General features: G+C 43.1%; 1 long non-coding RNA gene across 1 annotated transcript in view; it reads right to left on the reverse strand.

The window, feature by feature from the left end:
• The window catches only part of LOC140460931 (uncharacterized), a 33,655-nt gene that overhangs the window by 12,005 nt on the left and 2,314 nt on the right, over positions 1-19,336 (reverse strand). The window contains exon 2 of the long non-coding RNA XR_011954398.1: positions 18,455-18,584. This is a non-coding gene — a long non-coding RNA (uncharacterized lncRNA). The remainder of the gene's footprint in view (positions 1-18,454; positions 18,585-19,336) is intronic.

The raw sequence follows: 19,336 nt of genomic DNA on the forward strand, positions 1-19,336 counted from the left end.
TTCAGTCAGGGGTGAAGCTCAATCTTGATTCAGAGAGAGAGGAACAGCAGCAGTTTCAGAAGCTCATGGTCCACCTTCCACATTTAGACACTAAGGGGGCCTCTGATTAGCAGGTGGACCTCCAGGCTTCCCTAATCGCTCATCAAAAGAAGGTCTCGCGCCTTTTTTGCAGACAGCGAAGAGCATGCCTAGTATTTAGCTGACACCGACGGGCATTCGCACTGCATTGCTGACACCGACAAACATGCGCAGTATGTTCTTTAGGATATTGATATTACTGACAGATTTTAAACGTCCAAACGTGGATAGGAAAAAAAAAAGAGTATAGCCACAATTTTCTTCCCTGTTCCTTGACATTTTATTGCTTTTGCATTTTGTCTGGCTGCTCAACTTTTGTATGACTTTTCCCCTTGTTGGGAAAGAGAGTGTCCTAGTGAGCTGACTGTGGGAAAGAGCTTTAACCAGTTACACAGACTGAAGAAACATTAAACTATTCACAGTAGAGGGTGACTGTACAGGTTTTCTTATTGTGGTCAAACTTTCAATTGTTCATCAGAAACACAGAGCCAAAAGGACACCAGAACTAGAGATGTTGTGAAAATGTGGGGACTGAGGGAAGAGATTTCATTCCCTGTCAGCACTGGAGATTCATCAGCTCAGTCCCAGTGGAGAGAGGCAGTTCTTCAAAAAATTATTACATTATTTCCCATTGACAAAAACACATTCACACTGCCTGATTACCTTGAACTTATACCAAGTGCCATCTTTAATTATAGCTTTCAACATTTTCCCTATGACATATGTTAAGATAAATGGTCTGCAGTTTCCTGTTCTGTCTCCCTTTTTGAAGAAAGGAGTTTACCAATGTAAAGAAACCTTCCCTGAAACTAATGAGATATGGAAAATTAAAACCAATGCATTAACTATTTCACTAGCCAGTTTTTCTTTAAGAGTCTAGGATGAAATCCTTCGGGCACCTGGGACTTGTCAACTCGTAGTTCCAACAGTTTACTCAGTACTACTTCCCTGGTAATTGTAATTTTCTTCAGTTCCTCCTTGCCTTTAAATTCCTGATTTACAGCTAGTTCCAGGGTATTACTTGTATCCTCTCGAGTGAAGACAGATTCAAGCTCTTTTCAATTCATCTACCATCTCTTTATCCTCTGTTATTGAATCCCCAGACTCATTTTCTACAGAACAAACACTTATTTTGTTAATATTTTTTTTAAAAGCTGATGAAACTTTCCAATCTGTTTTATATTTTTGGCTAACTTTCTAACTCTAATTGCTCTGCTCCTGCCTGCATTATTTCTGATATTTTACCCCAGCTGTCAACTGTTAGCATCAAATTGTCCACTTATTCTATAGAACTGATCTTGGTTAAGTGTTGCAAAACACACAAGGGCAAATCTTTCCTCTCCAGAAAACTTTAGCACTTAACATGATAAAATTCACTTTGAAATATTGTTCATTAAAACATTACCAAGCACACACTACAGATTCAAAATCCCACATTGACAACCAGTTTTGTTATGATCATTCATTCTGAGGAGAAATTTGAATACCCAGTGATTAACTCGAAGAACTGTTCTTTAATTTTTCACGTTTTTAAGCAAAGACAAAATTAATACGAGTAACTTAGCAGAATAGCATATATGGCCTCAAATGTAAATTTAATTTTCTTTACTTTCCTGCAAGAGTTCCCACAACTCTTTGCGTGAATCTTGATCTTTCATTCACTTTCTGGGAATAGTCAAAGGCATGCAACATCTCTCTAGGATTCACTTGAATCCTTCTCAGGATTCCAAGTATTCCTGGTCATTTTATCAGGATATCTCCATTAACTTTTGGCTAAGTGACCTTCCAGTTTTCATTTGAAACTTCAAAGGTTTATACTATCAGTTTGAATGTTGGTTGGAAACACCCTGGTTCCTCATGGTCCTCTGTACTTTTAGTCTCACAGCACCAAGTGCCTGAGTGACTATGCTGCTGCTGAACACAAACTGCTTTCTGACAGCAATGCAAACTCCACAATCGGTTGTTTGAGTGTTCTCACCATCTGGAATTACGATGGGAACAATCTCAGTCAAGAAAGTACAACAACACCTCTTTCCCTCAGGAGGTTTATGAAATTCAGCATGTCCTTAACTACCCTCACCAACTTTTACAGATGTGCCACAGAAAGTATTCTATTTGAGTGCATAATGGCCTGGTACGGCAACTGCTCTGCCCAGGACTGGAAGAAACTACAGGTTTTATGCACAGCCCAGACAATCACAGAAGCCAACTTATCATCCCTGGTCTCCATCTGCACTTCCCATTGCTGCAGGAAGGCTGCCAACATCATCAAAGTGCCCTCCCACCCTGCTTATGCTCTCTTACAACCTCTTTGGTCAGGCAGAAGATACTGAATCTTGAGTCATGCACCAACAGATTCAGAAAGAATTTCTTCTCTGCCTTTGTTAGACTGATGAATGAACTCTCTATGTACGCATGGAATGACCTGCCAGAGGAAGGAGTGGAGGCTGGAACAATTACATTTAAAAGGCATTTGGGTGGGTGTATGAATTAGGAAGGGTTTAGAGGGATTTGTATCGTGCTTGCAAATGGGACGCAATTTATCAGAATAACTGATCAGCATGAACGAGTTAGACGGAAGAGCCTGTTTCCATGCTGAACATCTCTATGGAACTCTGTCCAATGCCCACTTACCAGCCCCTTCAATAACAGCATAATTGGAAGTATATATGTATATACGCTAACCAGGAGATGGTTAGCATTAAACAGGACTGCACATTTTCACTAGCTGCTTGGTTGTACCCTTGTAGAATCATAGTTATGCAGCATGGAAAAAGACACTAATCCAACCAGTCCATGTTGAACATGATCCTAAACTAACTCGGCCCCACCTGCCTGCTCCTGGCCCATACCCACCAATCCTTTCTTAACCACTTCCCCATCCAAATGTCTTTTAAACATTGGGATTGTCCCCGCATCCACTTCTTCCTCAGGAAGTTCACTTTGTATGTGAACCACCCTTTTTGTAAAAAAAAATTGCCCAGTAGATTTTGCTAAGTCTCCTCTCACCTTCGAAATGAGCCTTGAAATGAGCCATTCTAGGCAAGAGACAGCTACCATCAATTGTATCTATACCTCTTATTATTTTATAAACTTCTATCAGGTACCTTCTCAATCTCCAGTGAAAACGGTCCCAGCCTTTCCTTATGGCAGATTGGGTCTTCAGTCACTGAGTTTAGAAGAATGAGAGGTGACCTTATTTGAACCAATAGAATTCTGAGGGGGGCTTGTCAGGACAGATTCGGACAAAATACTTCCTTGTCAGAGAATCCAGAACTCGCTGACAAGATTACAAACAAGGGGTCTCCCATTTCAGGCAGAAATGAGGAATTTATTCTCTCTTGTTAGTTTGTGGAATGCTGCCCCACAGAGAGTAGTAGAGACTGGTTCATGAATGTATTCAAAGCTGAATTGAAGAGAATTTTGAGTGACAGGGATATGAAAGGTTATGGAGAATAGGCAGGAAAAGGAGTGAAGACCACAGCAGCACAGACATGATCTTATGGAACAGCAGAGCAAACCCCAGGAGCTGAATGGCTCACTCCTGGTTCAATCTGTGACAACCTGTGTCCAGGGCAGGAAGAGGCGGGAATAGATCCATCAGTATTTTTAGGAGAATTGGGAACATGTGTAGTAATAACTACAGCAGAGTGAGAATGGAGGGAGACTGTGGCATTGAGATTCACGTTTTGGGGGGGAAAGGTGAGAAGAAAGAATATTCCAGAGGAACCAGAATTGTCTGTTTGGAATTTCTATCCTGTGTACACAGTGATGGCTTAGGTAATCACCCTTTACAGGATATGAGAAGGGAAGGAATTGCAGCCAGAAATATCAAAACAAGGTCTGATAGAGACAATCATTTCATTGGCATGGGAATATCATCAGCCTTTGAATCTCACAAGATTTTTTTATTTCTCTTCTGTCCTGTCTGTTTGAAAGGTTTCAAACATCAGTCAGACTGAAGCACGCAGACCTCAATTAGAGTGTCCCAGTGAACCAACTGTAGGAAGACCTTTAACTGGCTACGCAGCCTGAAATAGCAACACCCCATTCGCAGCAGTGAGAGACAGAACACGTTACATGTGTGAGTGGTCTTTCAACGAATTGTCAAAGTTTGAGAGAAGTGGGGATTTCCACATTATGGAGAAACCGTGGAAATGTGGGGACAGTAGGAAAGAATTCAAATTCCCGTCCTTGCTTGAAAGCCATCGCCGCTGTCTCACTGGGGAGAGACCGTTCACCTGCTTCGTGTGCAGGAAGGGATTCATTGATTGGCCTTCCCTGCAGAGACACCAGCCTGTCCACAGCGGGGAGAGACTGTTCACCCGCTCTGTCTGTGGGAAGGGATTCAGTCAGTCATGCCATCTGTTCAGACACCAGTCCAGTCACACTGAGTATAGAACCTTTGGATTCTTTGTGGGTGTAACTTCTATTAGTATTCGAGAGGGACTACATTCGTTGGTGAGTTGAGCATCTATTTAAGATACATTACTGATTTGGAACATGCAGTGGAGTCGGGAGCTGTATATGTGTCATGCTTGGCTCTGTGAAGAAATCTACCCTGTGTAAAGATTGGCTCCAGTTTCTCCCTTCTCCACAAGGCTGCCAGGATGATAACATGGCGTGAAATATTGTATTATAGGTCTCTTTACTAACCCACTCACAAATATTTTCTATTTACTCATTCATAAGTCTTTTCTAACCTGCTCACAAGAGCTCTATATCTAATAATACTGCATTCCCATTTCATTCATTCATAACCCCTTCCTTATATTGCAGCTTCATTCATTCATTCATAAAGCGGCAGTTTTGCAGTATAATTTTACTATTACAAGTCAGACTAAATTAAAACACCCTTTTCAAATCATTCCTGTTTTTTTCACACCTTCAACCCTTACCGGCTCTTGCTATAAGCAGTGTTTAGGCTTATTTCTACATCCAAAGCTCCTTCTGGATAACTGTCAACATAGTAACATATTCAGAACAATACCATCCCCTGCCATCTTGTCTCCATGAAAGGTTACAATATTAACTATCCCTTACCAACTATCTGTCACAGTTTCCCTGACTCGCAGCCACTGTCCCCTTTAAGAAACTGACTATCTAGACTGCACTTCTGTGAAATTGCAGGAATGAATGAAACTCACGCCGGCAAATACTAAACAAATCTCACGACCCAGCTGCGGTAAGCAGTTTAATATCCTTTATTCTTTTATTCAGTGCAGGTACAATGTCCAACTTATCTATAGCATGCAGGTATAGTATTTTTGCTAACATTTGCTAGATTAAAAGACTAAAGGACTAACACCTCTTAATTCAGCAAGCAGACCACACAGACAATCTCAATCCTATCAGGAGTATCAGCCAGCGTTTGTGTACAATAGATAAAACAATGAGACACCATAGTGACGGAGTGTTAATCTCTGTAAGAACTGTGTGTAAAGAGGCTGCTGTGAGGACAGTATTTCAGGATTCCATCACCACCTCAAACTTGTGCAACTTGCAGTTGCTGAATAAAGAGGCTATTTTCGCCAGTCGCTGATTTTGGTCGCTATTTGAACACGATCCCACAACGGGAACAGAGAATGCTCGCCCAGTGCTGAAGGTTGGACAAAAAGGAAAACTAAAGTTTCTGACAGCGGCTGACAATCTGAGTGGTGCTTGTGAGAAATGCCCGGAGCTATGTGGAAATTGTCAGGGTCTGGGTGACCCAATGATGTTGTGTAGGTCAGAGCCTGGGAACAAGTGGCAGGGTGGAGGGGGGAATGTGGACACAGGTTATGTCCCCACCATTGAGCTGGAGAGTACGGAAACTGACCTTTCCATCCAACATGGCCACTCTGATTAAATTGAAATTAATCTCATCCGATTTGCCAGAATTTGTACCATATCTCTCAACTCATGTATCCATCCAAATAACTTTGAATTATTATAATTGTCCCAGTCCCACCACTCCCTCTGGCAGCTCATTCCATACATGCATCACCTTCTGTGTGAAAAGGTTACCCCTTAGATCCCCCTTCCCCTCTCACCTTAAACCTATGCCCTCTAGTTTTGGACACCAAAGAGTCCGGTTCCATGTTGTAAAGCTCTATGAATCTAGTGTAAGTGGTAATATAGTGGTTGAACACACTTGATGGGCCAAAGGGCCTTTTCTGTACTGTATGATTCTGTGATCAGAAAACTCCCGTGCCTCATGATTTTATAAACCTCTGCAAGGTCACCTCTCAACCTCCTCCCAATGAAAAAGTCCCAGACTGTCCACCTAGATGTATTCAGTTATGATCTGTTCAATGCTGGTGCAGACTCGAAAGACCAAATGGCTTACTCCTGCTCCCAATTCTCACACTGTGTCCAGGACAGCAAGAGACCATAAGACATAGGAGCAGAAATTAGGCCATTCAGCCCATCAGGTCTGCTCCACCATTCAATCATGGCTGATAAGTTTCTCCACCCCATTTTCCCACTTTCTCCCCATAACCCTCGATCCCCTTGATACTCAGGAACATCTCCATCTCAGTCTTAAATATCCTCACTGACCTGGCCTCCACAGTCTTCTGTGACATCCACAGATTCACTGTTCTCTGGCTGAAGAAGTTTCTCCTTATCTCCATTCTAAAAGATCTTCCCTTTACTCGGGCGACGGTCTGTGTGGAGTTTGCACATTCTCCCTATGTCTGCGTGAGTTTCCTCCAGGTGCTCTGGTTTCCTCCCACAGACCAAAGATGTGCCGGTTAGGTGAATTGATCATGTTAAATTGCCTATTGGTGTAAATATGGGAGAATGGGTCTGGGTGGATTACTCTTTGGAGAGTCAATGTGGACTAGTTAGGCCAAAGGGCCAGTTTTCACATTGTAGGGAATCCAATCTAATCTACTCTAAGGCTGTGCCCACTGGTTCTAGTCTTTCCTTTGAATGAAAACATCTTCCCAACTTTCACTCTGTCCAGGCCATTCAGTATTCTGTACGTTTCAATTAGATACCCCCCACCCTCGCCCCTGAGTGTGGGCCTGTTAATCAGCATGAACCAGACCTTTCAGGATGAGGTACAGTAGGGATTAGGTTCAACAAAGTGAGAATGGAGGGAGAGTCTGTGGGATGGAGATTTTCACCTTCTGGGGTATTAGAGAGGAAAGAGAGTTCACTCTAAATTAGAATTGATCAGATTAGGTGATGGGCTAAAGAGTGGTAGATGGAGTTTAATTTAGAGAAATGTGAGGGGTTGCATTTTGGTCAAGCAATCCAGGCAGGACTGACACAGATAAGGGGAATGTTGCAGAATAAAGAGACCTTGGAGTACAGGTTCATAGTTCCTTGAAAGTGGAGTTTATGGGTGAAAGCAAGAAAATAGTTTGAAGATGAGTTTAGAACAGTTACAGAGTTATACAGCACAGAAACACACCGTTCAGTCCAACTAGTCCATGCTGACTGTGTTCTCAAACTAAACTTGTCCCACCTGCCAGTTTTTGGCCCATGTCCCTCTAAATCTTTCATATTCATGTAATTCTCCAAATGTCGTTGTAACCATACCTGCATCCACCACTTCCTCTGGACATTCATTCCACACACAAACTACTCTCAAAAACAAAATGCTCCTCATGTCTGTTTTTTAAAATATATTTTGAAATCTTTTTAAAATCTTTCTCCTCTCACCTGAAGAATTTGCTCCCTAATCTTTAAACCCCCACCCTAAGGAAACGGCACCTGCCATTCACCTCATCGATACTCCTCATGGTTTTTTAAACTTGTTTCAGGTCACCTCTCAACCTCCTGTGCTCCAGTGAAAAAGTCTCAGCCATCCACCGGGATGTAAGTATATTCATATCCAGTTATGATCTGTTCAGTGCTGGTGCAGGCTTGGAAGACCAAATGGCCTACTCCTGCTCCCAATTCTCCCACTGTGTCCAGGACAGCAAGAGACCATAAGACATAGGAGCAGAAATTAGGCCATTCAGCCCATCAGGTCCCCGTAACCCTCAATCTCCTTGATACTCAAGAACCTATCCAGCTCAGTCTTTAATATCCTCAGTGGTCTGGCCTGCACAGCATTTGTTGGCAATGGATTCCATGGATTCACAACTCTCTGGCTGAAATTCCTCCTTATCTCCGTTCTGAAAGGTCTTCCCTTTATTCTAAGGCTGTGTCCCCGGGTCCTAGTCTCTCCGACCAATGGAAACATCTTCTCAATGTCCACTCAATCCAGGCTGTTCAGGGTTCTGTATGTTTCAGTTAGATCCCCCCGAGTGTGGGCCTGTTAATTATCTTGAACCAGATCCTTCAGGATGAGGTACAGTAGGGATTAGGTTCAGCAAAGTGAGAATGGAGGGGAAGTGTGTCAGATGGAGATTTTCAGCTTCCAGGAATTAGACAGGAAAAAGAGTTCACTATCAATTAGAATTGATTGGATGGACCAATGGGCCGAGGACTGGCAGATGGAGTTTAATTTAGAGATATGTGAGGTTTGCATTTTGATCCAGCAATCCAGGCAGGACCAACACACTTAAGGAGCATGTTGCAGAACAAAGAGACCTTGGAGTGCAGGTTCATAGTTCCTTGAAAGTGGAGTTGCAGGTAGATAGGACAGTGAAGAAGGCATTTCCTATGCTTTCCTTCAGTGATCAGAGTATTGAGTAAAGGAGTTGGGATATCATGTTGTGGCTGTACAAGACATTGGTTAGCCCACTTTTGGAAAGTTGCATGTAATTCTGGTCTCTGTCCTATAGAAGGAGGTTGTGAAATCTTGAAAGTGCTCGGAAAAGATTTACAAGGCGGTTACCAGATTTGGAGGGTTTGAGCTACAAGGAAAGGTATATAGGCCAGGGATAATTTTCCCTGGAGCATCGGGAGGCTGAGGGGTGATCTTATTGAAGTTTTAAGGGGCATGAATCGGGTGAATACCCAAAGTCTTTTTCCCAGGGTGGGGGTGTCCGAACTAGAGGGGCAAAGGTTTAAGGTGAGGTTTAAGGGGAAAGGGACCTGAGGGGCAATGTTTTCACACAGACAGTGGTGCGTGATGGAACGAGCTGCCAGAGGAAGTGGTGGAGGCTGGTACAATGATCACATTTAAATGGCATCTGGATGGGTCCATGAATAGGAAGGGTTTAGAACAAGGGTGGGCAACCTGTGGCCTTCTCGACCATTGTGTGTGGCCTTTTGAATGAATCCAAAATTTTGCAGAATAAATCTTTTATGTTTTTTCGTCCTTTATTATTTTTATTTATAAGATGATCAGAGGAATAGATAGAGTAGACAGTCAGAAACTTTTTCCCCGGGTACAACAGAGTGTTACAAGGGGACATAAATTTAAGGTGAAGGGTGGAAGGTATAGGGGAGATGTCAGGGGTGGGTTCTTTACCCAGAGAGTGGTGGGGGCATGGAATGCGCTGCCCGTGGGAGTGGTGGAGTCAGAATCATTGGCGACCTTTAAGCGGCATTTGGATAGGTACATGGATGGGTGCTTAATCTAGGTTGGAAGTTCGGCACAACATCGTGGGCCGAAGGGCCTGTTCTATGTTCTATGTTCTATTTTAATCTTAAAATGGATGTATTTAAAATAGTAGAGAGTAAAGGAAAATTCAACGAAATAACCCTCACAGACTGACCGCCGCACTTAAAAAATTGGTAAGGCACAAGGGCTATTTCGACACCTGCTTTGCTCATGATTTAGTTAAAATGCAACTCTAGAGTGTACGTTATCTTCCCCGCCTGACTGGTGCCATTACTGGATTAGTGGTGCTGGAAGAGCACAGCAGTTCAGGCAGCATCCAAGTAGCTTCGAAATCGACGTTTCGGGCAAAAGCCCTTCATCAGGTTCCTGATGAAGGGCTTTTACCCGAAACGTCGATTTCGAAGCTACTTGGATGCTGCCTGAACTGCTGTGCTCTTCCAGCACCACTAATCCAGAATCTGGTTTCCAGCATCTGCAGTCATTGTTTTTACCTTGGTGCTATTACTGCCCAAGGCTGGTTGGCGAGAGTCTGTGGGTATCCAGTACGCCAGTGTTTATCAACTTATGACAACAGTGCACGTGGCTTTCCATTTGAAGTGAAATTCGAGAATAGTTACACAGTCTAACCGTATCAACATTTATTTTGTTTTCGGATGAACATTTTTCCCAGTTAGCAAAGGTCGTTGACGAACAGGAGGATTCTTGCAAATCATTTGAAGAATACGCAGCTGTTATAGACTTATTAATTGGAGAATACAATGAAAGGTTCTCTAACTTTGAGAATCACACTCGAATTAGCATTTCAACCTCACCTAGTTGATGTCTCCAAGGCTCCTAAAGAACTACAGATTGATCTTTCAGAAGATGACATTTTAAAGTCCTTATTTGACGCTAAGAAAGATCCAATTGAAATATGGAAAAATGCAATAGAATACCCATGCTTTCGGTAACATGCACAAAAAGTGCTTTCTTGCTTTTCAACCACTTATTGCAGTGAATCTACATTCTCCTATTTAATCAAAATCAAGACGCCCTTAAGGTCACAAATGACGGATACCAATCTAGAGGATCAGCTAAAACCTCCATGCTGCAACCAAATATTCAAATGCTTTCCTACAAAACCCAGTCACCAACAAAGTAATTAAAAGGTTAGTTAACTTTAGAATTAACATTTTTTTCTTTTTTTTTAGTTAGTACATAGTAGTTAGATTTTTACAAAATTATGTGAATTTTGTTTCCATGCTGCATGACTCTAATCGTCTTTGGTGAAAGCAGAAGTGTGGTTGTGAAGACTGGACTTTCAGAGCAGCTTCCTGTTTTGCCCTTCCTGCGAGCAGAAGTTACAATGAAATGTTTCCTTCATGAGACAGCAACTGAGTGAGTGAGTACATCTGGGATTTTGGTGGAAAGTGGGAATTCATTGCACTGTGGGGATGAAGCCCTACTCTATCCAGTCATTTCTGCTGGTGGTTGAGATGAGGCTGAGCAAGTCTGTAGCCTTAAAACTTGTCCTTTAAATGTTTAGACTAAAATGTAATGTTGAATTATAGGACATATTTGCTGCACACTATAAAATAGACAGGCAGGGAGGCTCGGGAAAAAAAGGGGAGTACCCAAGTTATGCAGAAGATAAAAACATCTGTTCTCACCAAGTGACAACAGGATGCTCAAAGGCAATTAAGAACACATCAGTGAATCTGTGTAAACAGGACACCGAGTGATAACATTCACGGCTGTTCCCTTGTGAAATTCACGACAGTGATTGATTCTGACCCTGAAATGAAACTCGGTACTATCAAAAGCTTTGTAATTGACCGTCAGGTCCTGTCAATTATAACAGATTCTTATAACCCCTTGCAAGCTAGGCAGACACAGAGAGAAAAACATCTTTTCTATTACAAGTCCCTGACTTGAGAGTTCAAAATGACACTAAGAGAGAGAGACAGACAGAGAGACCATTTTAGTGCTGGGACTGCTGAAGCCAGTAGAAAATTGCTGTTTATTTGCTATGGATTGAATTTAATTGTATATTTGAGACTTTGATAATTTTGAGTAGCCATTACTGGTTATGAAATGCAAACTCTGTAAAAGATAATATTGATGAAGCTTTAACTTACTTGTTGTTCTTGCAGACCACTCTACAGACCTCACAGACTGCCCCACTGTCAATTCTAACTAATTGACAGATCTTATGTCTTTTTGAATTTGAATCACAACCCTGAAAAGAAAGCATGTTTAATTTGAGACTAATGAATCAGTTTAAATGCAACTTTACGATAACATTTCAGCCTCGGGTATAAAATGATTCAGTGCTTAAGATAAAAAGCAAGAGTCTGCTCCCAACTTAAAATTAGTCTAAACCTAACATTGACTTGTCAGCAAGTCATTTTATAGTCAAATGTTTGCCCTCCTTGCTAAGAAGCCATTTTGTAAAACCAGTGTATCAGATATGTGAGCTAGGAGCAGTAAAATCGACGTTTCGGGCAAATACCCTTCATCAGGAATAAATTGCTTTTAATTGCTTTTATTCCTGATGAAGGGCTTTTGCCCAAAACATCGATTTTACTGCTCCTCGGATGCTGCCTGAACTGCTGTGCTCTTCCAGCACCACTAATCCAGAATCTGGTTGCCAGCATCTGCAGTCATTGTTTTTACTTAGATATGTGAGCTATGCAAGGTTACCTTATGACATCTCCCACTTAATTTAGACTGGTACTACTTTATAGGAATTTATCTCGCCAGCGGAATACCTAACTCAGCTGGATTTGTTTTTCCCACCTGACGGATAGCTCAAGGCCTGTAGGAGTGATCAGTCAAGCACGCACAGATCTGTCAATTCACTTTTCTTCCTTATGAATTATTGTCTTTTACTGTTATCTGTCTAATTAAGAACATGCAGTGCTTTTTGTAAACGTTTTGTATAAACGAAGCCTGTTTGAGACAGTACAGCAGAATAGCCTGCCAGGGGTCTGAAAGAGCCAATATCCTACTCTCCTGGGTTATTAGAACCCAGTTAGTTTAGCTTCTCAGTATCAGTGTTATGCTTTAAGTGACTAAAATTAAAATAAACTGTCTGTAAGAGTTTTTTTATTCCAGACTTCCAATGAGTACGATCTCCGGGTCAAATCAAGAGAGGCTTACAGGTTCAATTCACAAGGGATTCCCAGGGCATCTCAAATCTGTACTTTAACAACCTTATTGAAGTTTATAAGGGGCATGGATAGGCTGAATACCTAAGGTCTTTTCCACAGGTTAGGGGAATCCAGAACGAGAGAGGCATAGGTTTAAGGAGGGAAAGGGACCTGAGAGGCAACCTTTTCATACAGTGGGTGTTGCATGTCTGGAAAGAGCTGCCAGAGGAAGTGGTGGAGGCTGGTACAATGACAACATTTAAAAGGCACCTAGATGGGTACATGAAGAGAAGGATATGGGCTAAATGCTGGCAAAAGGAACTCTATTAATTTAGGATATCTGGTCAGCACGACGAGTCGGACGCAATGGTTTATTTCCACACTGGATGACTCTATTGTCTTCGGTGAAAGCAGAAGTGTGACTGTGAACACTGGACTTTGAGAGCAGCTTTCCAAGGTGTTTTGCCCTTACTGGAAGCAGAATAAGTTGCAATGAAATCTTTAATTTGTGAGACAGCAACTGAGTGAGTACATCCAGGATTTTGGTGGAAAGTGGGAATTCATTGCACTGTGGGGATGAAGCACTACTCTATCCAGTCATTTCTGGTGGATTAGACTAGGCCTCAAGATTAGGGGGAGTAGATTTAGGACAGAGATGAGGAGGAACTGCTTTTCCTGGAGAGTAGTGAATCTATGGAATTCTCTGCCCGAGGAAGTTGTAGAGGCAGCTTCATTAAATATATTCAAGACACAGTTGGATGGATATTTGCATGGTTGGGACAATGCAGGGAGGAGGAGTTGAGATGATGCAGCTTATCTATGTCTCTCTGTAACCTACAACATCCTTCGTCACTATCCACAACTCCACCGACCTTAGTGTCATCTGTCAATCCTGAGCTGGGACTCCCAAGTCCTTCTGTGTTTCACATTTCCGAAGCCTTTCCCATTTTGAAAACTGTCTCTGCTTCTGGTCTTCCCACAAAATGCATAATCTCAGACTCTACCACATTGAATTCTTCTCTGGCCATTCTCCTGGCCTGTCCAAGCCTTCCCAGCATGGACCCCCTTCCGGAACGCCACCTGCCCCGTCCTGAAAAAGACCCTTTATGCCAACTCTCTGCCTCCTGAGAATCAGCCAATCCTCTGTCCGTGCCAGTTGCTTGCCCCAAACACCAGGGACTCTTATTTAGAACATAGAACATAGAAGAATACAGCGCAGTACAGGCCCTTCGGCCCTCGATGTTGCGCCGATCAAAGCCCACCTAACCTACACTAACCCACTATCCTCCATATACCTATCCAATGCCCGCTTAAATACCCATAAAGAGGGAGAGTCCACTACTGCTACTGGCAGGGCATTCCATGAACTTACGACTCGCTGAGTGAAGAACCTACCCCTAACATCAGTCCTATATCTACCCCCCCCTTAATTTAAAGCTATGCCCCCTTGTAATAGCTGACTCCATACGTGGAAAAAGGTTCTCACTGTCAACCCTATCTAACCCCCTAATCATCTTGTACACCTCTATCAAGTCACCCCTAAACCTTCTTTTCTCCAATGAAAACAACCCCAAGTGCCTCAGCCTTTCCTCATAGGATCTTCCTACTATACCAGGCAACATCCTGGTAAACTTCCTCTGCACCCGTTCCAGTGCCTCCACATCCTTCCTATAGTCTGGCGACCAAAACTGCACACAATATTCCAGATGCGGCCGCACCAGAGTCTTTAGCAGCCTCCTGCACGGCACCTTGTCAAAGGCCTTCTGGAAATCTAAACCGTTCACGTCCACTGGCTCTCCCTTTGTCTAACTTACTCATTACCTGCTCAAAGAATCCTAATAGATCTGTCAGACATGACCTCCTCTTGTCAAAGTTGTGCAGACTCAGTCCTGTTTTACCATGCACCTCAAAATACTGCACACTCTCACCCTTCATAATGCCTGTTAAGTTTACCCATTTTACCATATATAAGCTGTTCTGTTCAGTAAAATATAATCAAGTTTAAATATTTAATACGTACACTGTCTTTGCCCCTCGTCACATTTTATCCTTCTGAAAAAGTCCTTCAAAAGTATTAGCACAAGGTATGAAACCGACTGTGTGACTGCATCAAATAAAGAAGTTAGAAAGAATGAGAAAAGATTGGTGAAATATCTACCCACGCAATGGTCAAGAAGGCACAACAACGCCTTTTCTTCCTCAGGGGGCTTACGAAATTCAGCATGGCCATTAGGGCCCTCACCAACATTTACAGATACACCACAGAAAGCATTGTATTTGGGTGCATCACGGGCGCAGCACAGTCCATCATGGAAGCCGACCTCCCATCCATGGAATCCATCTTCATTTCTCATTGTCATGGAAAAGCTGGCAACATCATCAAAGTCCCCTCCCACCCCGGTAATGATCTCCTATACCATCTTCTGTCAGGAAGAAGATACAGAAGCTTGAACACAAACACCAACAGGTTCAAGAATAGCTTCTTCCCTGCCATTATTAGACTGCTGAATGGACCTCTAAAATTTGAAATCTAATGTTGATCTTGCTTTTGTTCATCTCCTGTGCAGTCATAACCCTGTGTACCTCATTCTGTCTAAGCACAGTATGACCAGCATGTCCTTGTTTTCTAGGATCTGACTGTCCTGCTTACAAATCGAAACGTTTGACTGTACTTAGGTACAAAGAACAGTACAGCTCAGTACAGGCTCTTTGGCACTTGATGTAGTGCCGGCCTTTTATCCTACTCTAAGATCAGACTAAGATAGGTTTCATATGCCTATCCAAGAGGTGCTTAAAATGACCCTAATGTATGTGACTCCACTACCTCTGCTGACAATGCATTCCATGCACCAACCACTAACTGAGTAAAGAACCTACCCTGACAGCTCCCCTAAACCTTCCTCCAAAGATCATAAAACTATGCCCCCTCATTTCTGCCAAGGCTATCCATTCTATCTATGCCTCTCAACATCTGTACACCTCTATCAAGACAACTCTCACCCTTCTTTGCTCCAATGTGAAAAGCCCTAGCTCCCTCAACCTTTCTTCATAAGACATGCCCTCCAGCCCAGGCAGGGCCCTAGTAAATCTCCTCTGCACCCTCTCTAAGATTCCACATCTTTCCTACAATGAGGCAACCAGAACTGAACAGAATATTCCAAGTGTGGTCTAACACAGAGCTACAGAATAAGCTCTTAAACCGAGTCCCCCTGCAGATGAAAGCAAACACGCCTTCTTAACAACCTTATCAACTTGCATGGCAACTTTGTGGGATCTGCAGACATGGACCCCAACATCCCTCTGTTCCTCCACACTGCCAAGAATCCTGCCTTTAACCCTGTACTCTGGATTCAACCTTCCAAAGTGGATGACTTCACACCTTTCCACATTGAACTCCATCTGCCACTTATCAGCCCAGTTCTGCATCTTGTCAATGTCTAATTGCAAATTACAACAGCCCTCCACACTACCCACAACTCCACCAACTCAATGTGGGACATATGGCAATAAATCAAGTCAAAAAGCTCTCACAAAGAGCTCTTAGAGGGAATCTGACCCCTGACCCCTGTTTCTCATGCAGATTCCAATATTCTCGCATCTGTCCTGATAGCGGACCAAGAGGTCATCCTTTTTGCCAGACAAATAAATGTGTCAAGCTGAGGAAACAAAGCCTGTCAATGTCATTAAAAAACACAGATCGAGAGCAACCTTTTCCAGAGTCTGTACCTTCCCCTGGATTGACTTGCTTTCCCTCCAGCTCCGACAAACCAACAATTGAACCGCAGGATGAGAAAAGAAGTGGAGAAGGAGGGGAGGGTGAGAAAAGAGAGAGTGTTGTCCTCACAGGTGTTAGACAGAGGAAGAAACTTGCAGTCTGGAATGAAGCTTAATCTTCATTCAGAGAGAGACAGGAGCAGCAACAGCTTCAGAAGCTCAGGGCCCACCTTCTGCATAGGAGGGCTCTCATTGGCAGGAGGTCCAGTCTTCTTCCGGTCCTCCAGGGTTGACCAAAGATTGGTCTCCCCGTTTGTCAGAACGATGGGTGGTGGGGGGGGGGGGGGGGGGGGGGGGGGGGGGGGTAGTGAGGAAGAGGTGAGTTACTCGCTGCAGTATTCCTGGTCTCTAACATGTTCTTGTAGCCATTCTGTGTATGTGGTTAGTCCAGTTGAGTTTCTGATCAATGGTAAACCCCAAGCATGTTGATAGTGGGATATTTAGTGCCAGTAACACTGTTGAATATCACAGGCCGGTGGTCAGATTATCTCTTTTGGAGGTGAGTTATTGTGATGGATGAAGGTCGTTGATGAAGATGGTTGGGCCTTGGACACTACCCTATGAACTCCTGTAGACACATCCTGGACCAGAGATGACTGATCTCCAGCAACCATAGCCATCTTTCTATGTGCTAGGTATGACTTAACAATTAAGACACACAAACAATATTTCAAAACTAATTGAAGGACTAGGTATGAGATGCCCCTCTTCTGGTGTCTGCAGTGAATGTGTCTAGAACAGAAAAACTATCTGACGAGTGTTGACTTTCATCAACCTTTTTGATCTTGGCAGTTTCCTTTCTCTCCAACACTCCTTTCACATTAGCAAGTTGAATTCTGCTCCATTTATCAGGAAAATGTTTTACGGAATGTAACATTTTCAATATCTGTGTAACATTCCATGGGAAAACTGTCTCTAGTCCGCCAGTTGTGAAGAATTTCTCTGAAAATGCCTTGCTTCCACAAGACCCAGTATTCTCAAAGTTAAAGTACTTTTTAACAGCCCCTTTATATTTTCCAGAATTCCCAGAATAGGGGGCATATGCCACTTTTACCCAACACAAATCTCCTGAAACTGGGTGCACTAAATAAAACAGCAGCAAGATTATTAGTAAAAAGATTGGTTTCAGTCATAGAGCTATAGACTTAGAGTCACACTGCATGGAAACAGATCCTTTGGTTTCACTCACCCATGCTGAGCAGATGTCTCAATCTGACCCAGTCCCAAGTTCCAGCATTTGTCCTATATCCCTCTAAACCCGAAGTATTCACCCAGACACCTTTTAAATTTTGTAATTGTATCCACTTCCATCACTTCATCTGGCAGTTCATTCCACACATGCACCACCTTCTGTATGAAACGTTGTGCCTTAAGTCCCTTTTAAATCTCGCCCTTCTCACCTTAAACCTATGCCTTCTAGTTTTCTACTCCCCCACTCTGGGGAAAAAGACCTAGGTTATCTGCCCTATCCATGTCCCTCATGATTTTATAAACCTCGATAAGGTCACCCCTCAGACTCTGATGCTCTAGGGTAAAGAAAATAGCCCCAGCTCTCTCTCTCTCTCTCTCAGTCTGTGTAACTAGTTAAAGCTCCTTTCCACAGTCAGCTCACTTATGGGTGGCATGGTGGCTCAGTGGTTAAGACTGCTGCCACATAGCACCAGGGTCCCAGGTCTGATTCCAGCCTCGGGCAACTGTCTGTGTGGAGTTTGCACATTCTCCCCATGTTTGTGTGGGTTTCCTCTGAGTGCTCCGGTTTCCTCCCACAGTCCAAAGATGTAACAGGCCAAGTGAATTGGCCATGCTAAATTGCCCGTAGTGTTAGGTGCATTAGTCAGAGGGAAATGAGACTGGGTGGGTTACTCTTTGGAGGGTCGGTGTGGACTTCTTTGGCCAAAGGGTCTATTTCCACACTGTAGGGAATCTAATCTAATCTGACACACTCTCTCACAGTCTGTGTAACCAGTTAAAGCTTAGTTCACTGTTGTGTTCCTGTCTGTCTAGTCACACTGATGTCCAGTACCTTTTGAAGTAGGTAGAATAGATTTCTCCTTCCAGATTCAAATCCCCAATGATATTGAGTGACCCTGTCAGATCTTGTTATGGAATTTCTTCCGAGATTTCTGGTCTGCAGATCCTCCTCTTCTGATACCCTGTAAACAAAGTTGAAAGAAGTCATTACTGTCTGTACTGAATAGAAATTCTGATTATATTGTATGTGTCTGTGTGTTTCAAGTACTAACCCAGTAACATACCACAGGTATTATTGATTTAAAATACACAGGAGACGTGAGGAAGGTGTCAGGACCTGGAACTCTCTGACAGGGTGTTGCAAGGGGCAGTGAAAATATTTCAGAATGAAGTGGATGGTCAGAGTTGTACAGAATCAGACAGTTGTACAGAAACTAGACCTTCAGACCATCTCGTCCATGCTGACCAGATATCCTAAATTAATCTACCCCATTTGCCAGCATGTGGCCCATGTCCCTCTAAACCCTACCCATTCACATACACAGACAGATGCCTTTTAAATGTTGTAATTGTACCAGCCTCCACCACTTCTTCTAGCAGCTCATTCCACACACGCACCACCCTCTGTGAGAAAATGTACAAATCTATGCCTTCCTCACCTCCCGCCTCCCCACCCCCCACTGTTTTACCTGTACTGACACCTTCAGGAATCTCTGGACTTGGGACAGTAAGGTCCCTTTGTTGCTCAGCACGCTGTAGGGACCTACTATTTATTGGGTATTTCCTTCCTTATTAAATTTCCCAGAATGCCTGGAGATTAAATTCCATCGCTTGGCCCCACTTACCAACTAATCGATATCAGAGTGTAGCTGGAGACCATCCTCCTCACTATCAACACCACCTTTACAGCATTTACTCCTGGACTTGGTGGAGC

This window comes from Chiloscyllium punctatum, chromosome 36 (assembly GCF_047496795.1).
Source record: "Chiloscyllium punctatum isolate Juve2018m chromosome 36, sChiPun1.3, whole genome shotgun sequence".
NCBI lineage: Eukaryota > Metazoa > Chordata > Chondrichthyes > Orectolobiformes > Hemiscylliidae > Chiloscyllium > Chiloscyllium punctatum.